Source organism: Pteronotus mesoamericanus, unplaced genomic scaffold (assembly GCF_021234165.1).
Source record: "Pteronotus mesoamericanus isolate MK-2021 breed Mesoamerican mustached bat unplaced genomic scaffold, CSHL_Meso_final contig_90, whole genome shotgun sequence".
In the NCBI taxonomy this organism is placed as follows: domain Eukaryota; kingdom Metazoa; phylum Chordata; class Mammalia; order Chiroptera; family Mormoopidae; genus Pteronotus; species Pteronotus mesoamericanus.
Genome location: NW_026555277.1, coordinates 20715381 through 20723408, shown reverse-complemented (window position 1 = coordinate 20723408; position 8028 = coordinate 20715381). Strand labels below are relative to the sequence as shown.

The window sequence follows — 8028 nt, the reverse complement described above, 5'->3', positions numbered from 1 at the left end:
TAGCTATTACTACCATCATAATCATTTAGATTTCAGTTAAATTGGATGCCAATGTGAAGAAATAAGGGAGAAAGCCTCATGGTTAGAGGAATAAAATTATAAAACCTCTGTGCTGAAGTCCTAAGAGAGGACTGGGTTGACAAATAAATGTGGTGGTCTTTTAACCATGTGAGTCATTGTCATGGTGAGAATTGCAGTCATTAAAGAAGTTAGACCTCCTGAGGCTTGAAACAGTTGCCTAATTGAAGTCTCCCTGCTTAATCCATTTTTTTAATTTGGTAGAATTGGAAAGAAATTCGACAGTTTTTAAAATATATATATATGTTTATTGATTTTTAGAGAGAAAGGAAAGGAGAGAGAAAAAAAAATCGATGTGACAGAAAAACGTGGATCGTTTGCCTCCCATAGGTGCCCCTACCAGGGAATCAACCAGCAACCTAGGTATGTGCCCTGACTGGAATCAACCCATGATCTTTCAGTGTAAGGGAGGACACTCCAACCAACTGAGCCACTCAAGTCAGGGTGAAATTTGACAGTTTTAAACATCGTTCTTTAATCATTAGTGATTTTTAAGTTACAGCAGTAAAATTGCCTGAATTAAATTTCATTGAACTTGAAATAAACGTTTAGTTAATTAAGTTCTTTTTCAGATAATTTTAAAATTATTGATAACATCTCATTGGTCAGAATATCTTAAAAATATATGATCAATACATTATTACATTTTTAACTATAACTAATTTGAAATTTATTAGAATAAAAAATACAGTACCTGATAAGAGTCAATATAAATTGATCTTAATTCGAATTGAAAAATACCAATAAGATACACAACCTGAATGTTGAATGAGATGAAAGTTCAACTAGCAGTGCAGAAATGTTGAATAAAATACATTTTCATTTGAGAACTTCGTTAAGGAGAAACTAGTTAACAAGTGTTCCAAAATAACTGAATGCCCAATATAATGGCTTTGGTGTGTTATCAACAGTGACATGTCTTTAATTTTGGTGTTGTCTCCATGCAAAACCTAGGGTAGTTAGTACTTTTACTTTTGAGTGTTTTTAAGTCTACTTAGAATATTAACTGCAAGCTTTTGCTTTTTAATGATTTTCTGCATGATTCATTTATTATGGTCCTCATGAAGGCACACTGTTACCTGGAGAGCAACAACTTGAAAAATATAATTTTATTATAGGTTTCTTTTTCTTTTTCTTTTTCTTTTTTTGGTATATAATGGTGTGGTGTGGTGTGGTATGACTGTGCATGGGCTTTGGAATCCTAATTGTCCTGGGGGTTTTTTTTTTACCCTACTTATTTTGAATCTGAGCTGTAATGTTCTCTGTGATGTTAAGGAAGTTACTGGACAACTTTGGTTTTCTCATCTATAAATAGATATAATAAGATCTACCTCTGAATCATTGTGAGGATTACGTGAGATAACTTGTGAAGTTCTCAAAGAGCAGAGAGGTTAAAAAGAGGTATGTCTATACAGGGTAAGAAATGGGTAGAAACGAAGATTACAGGGAAATTTCTAGGGAGGATAAACATTACATAAAAGAGACACTGTGAACACTAGTCTTAAATTTTTTTCACTGAAAAATAGGTTATTCAGTGAAAATAGGTTATAGGTTTCTATATAAATTTGCATACACTTAAAATTTTGGTGTTGATTTAGGATGCTGTAACTTTCAAAACCCATCCTTAAAAAATAAATGGCCTATAAAATATTTGTGAACTAGTAGTCTTGATTTAATTTTGACACCACTGATTTATATCCATCATAAAAGGTACATTACGTCATTTACCTACCCTAAAAGATGAAAAACATTTTATTTTCTAAAGTACTTTTGAGCAATATTTTTTTGATGCAGTTAATAAGACCTGATACTGATATTGAATAGATTTCAAGATCCGTTAAATCTTGAGACACTAATCAAAGTGCATAGAATTAAGAGAAACTCTTAAGACTAAACCTCAAGTGACTTTATTCTTTAGTTGTCCTGTTTAGGGATTTATTCTCAGACTATTGGTTTTAATGGATAAATTTTATTACACAAAAGTCTATAGTTAGTAAATGTAATAATTAGATGTTAAGAAAGATCTTTAGAAATTGCACCTAAGACTTGCCTCTTAAGTTTTTGAGCAAATAGAAATGCTGTTGAAAAAAAATCAAAACAGCAGTAACCCAAGCATGGCCCAGGGAGGTAGAATGACTACAGCCTGAAATAGTCTCTTCTCCTCTGCCATGTATTAAATATGAATAAACAATTAAAAGTACTTTTTCCCTATAAATAAAAACAAACTTCTAATTTAATACTTTTTTCCTAATCTTTGTTTTCACTATAAGGTAAAATCCACTTTTTAAATGTAATATGAAACATTCTAGAAGGCAATTTGCTAACAAAATTTAATGTCTTAGTGGGTGTTCTAAAGTCCAGTCATTAACTATAGACATATATTTAATAGTTTCTCCTTCCTGATCTCTTATCCAACCCCGATACTACTTCTTTCAGAAATAAGCTTGTCAAATCAATTCCAGGATTTTATAGTGGGTGGGATTACCAAAAGATGCTGTATTAGTAAATATCTTCATTGTGGGGGAAAAAAGATGTAATTCACTGCAGAGGTCATTGTTTTCAGTAGTTCTAGCATGTGAGAGATGTGAGAGTTGAAACAAAAACTTAGTCCAAATGTCTAATTTTAGATAAGGAAAGAGAGGTTAAGTCACCTACCGCAAGATGAGGGCAATTACCTATAAAGTCAGTTTTTGTCCTTAGTTCTTGTCAATTGAGTCAACTGATGGTTTCACTGTACCAGGCTCAGAATCACTATAATAAAACCTGCATAACAAAATCCAGTATTTTTCTTTATGTGCAGGAAAATGAAATATACATTGAATATTTTCTCATTACAGAAAACAATGCTGCTATGAAGACATAATAGCTTTCACATAAATGAAGCTACTACTATCATGATTTTAGTGCTGCAGAAAGGAAGAACTTCAGTGGACACAAGGGCGTTTTGGGGGGTAGTAGAATGCTTGAGGCCTGGAATTTAAACTTGAGCTACTGCCTGAAGGTAATAATTTTATTTTTAATTGAAAACAATAGCTGTATAAAAGTTAACTAGTGTCCATCACAAATTAAGGAAAAAGTCAAATTACACTATGTGTACAGGTACTTCGTTCTGTTTGTGGCTGCCTGTTGGAAAAGAACACTTATACCTAGCTATTTAATATTAATATCTTCATTCTTTAAAAAAAACTTTACTTTGGCATAGTAAAAGGTAATTCAAATTGGTAGGATTAGGAAAAGAAGGAGTAATACTTTCCACTGCATTCAAATTATTTTTTACAAAGGTGTCTGTATCTTAAACATGTACTTGTAATCCCCAATTTAGCAATGGGTTAGGTCAATAGATAGTGAAACCCACTTGTGTCTATAGAAAATACTTCAGTATTTTCCAGGTATAATTACAAAAAGCTTGTTTAACCATACTATAGTTGTAGTACATATTGAAAGAAAATATTTGAGTTTTGAATTCCCAGAAGACATTAGAAAATTAAGTTACCTTTCTTTCATTGACAAAATTCCCAGTTTGGGCAAAGTTCTGAAATTTGTTGTTTACGTTTGGCAATTTTTCTCGTTTTAACTCCATCCCCACCCCTTCATTAGTGTACTTCCTGGGGCGTTTGTCCTGCCCTGCACCTTCACTGCAGCACCTAGCTCGGCCAGCCTGCTCGATGCCTTGCTAAACACTCTGAGCCTCTTGCTTTCTCACCTCTAAATTAAACTTTCCAGGGTAACTGTTTTTAATTTATATTAAAGGAAGAAAGCTATCCTTATGTAAATTCACACATAATTGTTAATGACTGGTAGTTTCTCCAGTTTGTTTCCTTTGGAGAGAAAATGCTTACTAATTCCAATTAAAATTTCATTGATGAAATTTTAGATAAGGTAAGAGAAAGTAAATAAAATGAAAAAAATATTTAGACCAATAGGAATAATTTGTAAGGAGATCAGATCACCTGAGGAAGCTAAGAGTAAGTTTATAGAATTTTTGCCCCAAAGCTATTTGCATTTCTGTTTTGTTTTTAATTTTATTTATTGATTATAGAGAGACAGAGAGGAAGGAGGTAGGGAGAGAAATGTCAACTTATTGTTCCACTTATTTCTGCATTCATTGTTGCTTCTTGTATGTGGCCTGACCAAGGATCGAACCCACAGTCTTGGCATATCTGGGTGATGTTTTAACCAACTGGGCTACCTGGCCAGGACCTATTTGAAGTTTTTAACACCTCCTTCCCACGCTCTTTGGGGCCTTTTTACAGACTGTTTCCTCAGTGGGCAGTGCGTACACAGTTGGAGTTCTAGCTTTCTGCTGAGATCAGAGATTGTTAGATGGTATGCAGGAGGGCTTTAGTGTGTTAGGGACGGCCTCTAACAAAACTACAACCAAGGAAAGTTGAGAACAAAAGAACAAAGAACTTCTCTTAGTATTTTTAATTTGTTAACATATCCAAAAAAAAAAAAAAAGTAAAACTATGACTTGAATGAAGGAGGGAGTTAAGAAGAGTTTCTACTATAACAACATAATAAAGAGTGGGCTTTGGGATCAATACATGTAGATTTGAGTCTTTGCTTAGCCACTTCTTCTATTTGTAATCTTGGTAAAGTTACTTAATTTGCCTGAGTCCTTTTATGGACTTATATGGAAATTGGAGACAGTAACTGAATCACAGAGTTGTTGAAAGGATTAAATAAAGTGACGTGTAAAACACATTTAGCATAGTTCTCTACTATGGTAATTGCTCAATAAATGAAAACCTTATAACCTTGAGCAGAGAGCCTCAATTTCCTTTCCTGTAAAATGGTGATAATAGGTGTTATATCACAGAATAGTTGAGTGATTGTTAATAATTCTAGTTAATAATTATAAAGTATAAAAGCATTCAATAAACATTAAATTATTTTATAGCTATGACAAATTCATAATCATCTATTATCATAAGTATTTATATTTAAATATCAAAATAAAGAGCCCTCAAACATATTTCAGATTCTTAATGCCCTATTTAAACAGTATTTCAATATATTTAATTTACTTTAAAAATTAAGATGTATTCTTTTTTAAAAGACATTTTATTGTTATTCTATTTAAATTGTATTCTTGACACAACTTATTTTGTATTTCAGTTTTAATAAGTCCCTTATTTTCAGTTGAATCTAACTTTGTAAAAGTTTTCTCTTTGAATAGAATTATTTTCTGCTCAGTGTACATTAGCAGTCAGTCAATAAAAAAATACAATGAATTTTAAAAATCATAAGGATAATCAACTATTAGAAACAAAAATTAGAATTAGGATCTTAGAGATCACTTTTACCAACTCCTCATTTTAAAGAACTAGAAATTGTAGTTTAAAGAAAGTAACTTTGGATTTCTTCATCAAATCTAGATTGACCCCAGGCTTTTTCTCCACTACATTTATGGGATGTGTGAATTTTTAAACTAAACAATAATATTGAAATACAGCCTATTAGTAATCTAAAAGTATAAAAATCCTTATAATTTTTCAGTTATAAAAGATATAATTTTTCAATGATTTATTTAGTTTACTTAGGTATTTATTTAGATAGGTGAAATTTTTACCTTAGTTTGGATAATTATAGGTAGTAAAATAATTTATTGAGTGCTGACAGTGTACTGGAAATTAAACCAAGCCCTTTGTATATATTATTTAATCTTTATGACAACCCTATGAGATAGATACAATATTCTTCCCATTTGCAAATGAGAGAAGTAAAACTCAGGGTAGTGGTTAACTAATTTAACAAGTCCAAAGCTGAAATTCAAACCCATACCATATGACTACAGAACACTCTCTTCAACTATTTTGTACCATTTTACTGACACTCTTAATTCATATTTTAAAAGTTAATGAAAAATAATATATTTTATTGTACACTGTAACTCAAACACTGTCCATATTGTGCTAACTTAACCAAAAATTTCAAGATAATTTTGGAGTTTATATAGTGTGACCTATTACTGGCTTTAGTTTGCAGTCACTCAACTGTGATTGCTTTTTTTTTTTTAACTAAAATATTTATTATTTTCTAGAACAGTGTTAGATATACAGAAAAATTGAGCAGGTCACACAAAGACTTCCATATTCCTTCACTCACCACTCACCTCTTCCCCCAGCATACAGTTTTTCCTGTTATTAACACCTTGCATTAGTATAGTACATTTCTTAAAATTAGAGAACCAATATTGATATATTATTATGAAGAAAAGTCCAAAGTTTACATTAAGGTTCACTCTTTGTGTTATGCAATTTAATGGATTTTGACAAATGTATAATGCCGTGTTATCCACCATTACAGTGTTATGGAAAAAAAATCAAATCTTTTGTGCTTCATCTGTTTATCCCTCCTTTACCCCCATATTCCCAGCCTCTTGTAACAACTGGTCTTCTTACTATGTCTATAGTTTGCCTTTTCAATGTCATATATTTGGAGTCATACAGTATGTAGCTTTTCAGACTGGCTTTCACTTAACAGTATTCGCTTAAGGTTTGCCGCTCTGCAGTTGGATCAATATGTGGATTCAGTTCTAAAACTAGAAGAAAGATTTTATTTTCTCTATCTAATTAGTATATTTCCTCTCTCAGTCTTTTTTTTTTAACCTCCACCCATTTTCCCCATCTTCCCACCTCTTACTCCCCACCTCTAGCAGCCACTAATTTGTTAAATCTATGAGTTTAGTATGTTATTTTTTAGATTCCACATATAAAAGAGATCATGCGGCATTTGTATTTCTCTGATTTATTTCACTTAGCATATCCATGTACCTAATGGGTATCTGTATGTCTGTATGTCTCCTTTGGAAAAATATCTATTTAGATCTGCCCATTTATTAATTGAATTTTATTTTGTGATTGAGTTGCATGAGTTCTTTATATACTTTGGATATTAGGCCCTTATCAGATACATGATTTGCAAGTATCTTTTTCCCATTCTGTGGGCTGCCTTTTCATTTTGTTTATGGTTTCCTTTGCTGTGCAAAAGCTTTTTAGCTTGATAAAGTCCCATTTTTTATTTTTGCTTTTGTTGCTTTTGCTTTTAGTGTCAGAATAAAAAAAATCATCAGCAAGACCTATAACAAGGAGCTTACCATGTGTGCTTTCTTCTAGGGGTTTTATGGTTTCAGGTTCCACATCCAGGTCTGTAATCCATTTTAAGTTAATTTTATGTATGGTGTAAGATACTGGTTTTCATTCTTTTGTATTTATCTGTCCAGTTTTCCAAGTACCATTTACTGAAGAGACTCTTCTTTCCCCATTGTATAGTCTTGACCTCTTTGTCATAAATCAATTGACCATATGTGTTTTAGGCTATTTTGTTGCAATGATATTTGTGTCTTTTTATGGCAATACCATACTGTTTTAATTACTATAGACTTGTAATACAGTGTGAAACCAGGGAACCTGATGCCTCCTGTTTGTTGTTCTTTTTCAGGATTGCTTTAGCTATTATCCAGGGTCTTTTGTAGTTACATACAATTTTTAGGATTCTTTGTATTATTTCTGTGAAAAAATTGCGTTTGGAATTTTGATAGAGATCGCAATGAATATGTAGATTATTTTGGGTAGTATGGACATTTTAACAACATTGATTCTTCCAAGCTATAAGCACAGAATAGCTTTCTATTTATTTCTGTCTTCTTTGGTTCATTTCATTAATGCCTTGTAGTTTCCAATACACAGATCTTCTACTTCCTTAAATTTATTCCTAGGTATTTTATTCTTTATAATGCAAATGTAAATGGAACTGCTTTCTTAATTTTTTTCCCAATAGTTCATTACTGAACTATTGTGTTGCGTAGAAACACAATGTTGTGTATTGATTTTGTATCCTGCAACTTTACTGAATTTGTTTATTTCTCCATTCTCGTTTTCAGGACATAGATCTTACATATCTTTTGTCAAGATTATCCCTACAATTTTCATATTATTTGCCATTGTG

The 8028-nt window shown here is 31.8% G+C and overlaps 1 protein-coding gene across 1 annotated transcript in view; it reads left to right on the top strand.

Annotated features, from left to right (window-relative positions):
* CARF (calcium responsive transcription factor) overlaps positions 1 to 8028 on the top strand; it is a 48639-nt gene that overhangs the window by 1349 nt on the left and 39262 nt on the right. Inside the window, exons 2-3 of the mRNA XM_054585819.1 lie at positions 340 to 441; positions 2916 to 3079. The gene's annotated coding sequence lies outside the window, so the exon portion shown is untranslated. The remainder of the gene's footprint in view (positions 1 to 339; positions 442 to 2915; positions 3080 to 8028) is intronic.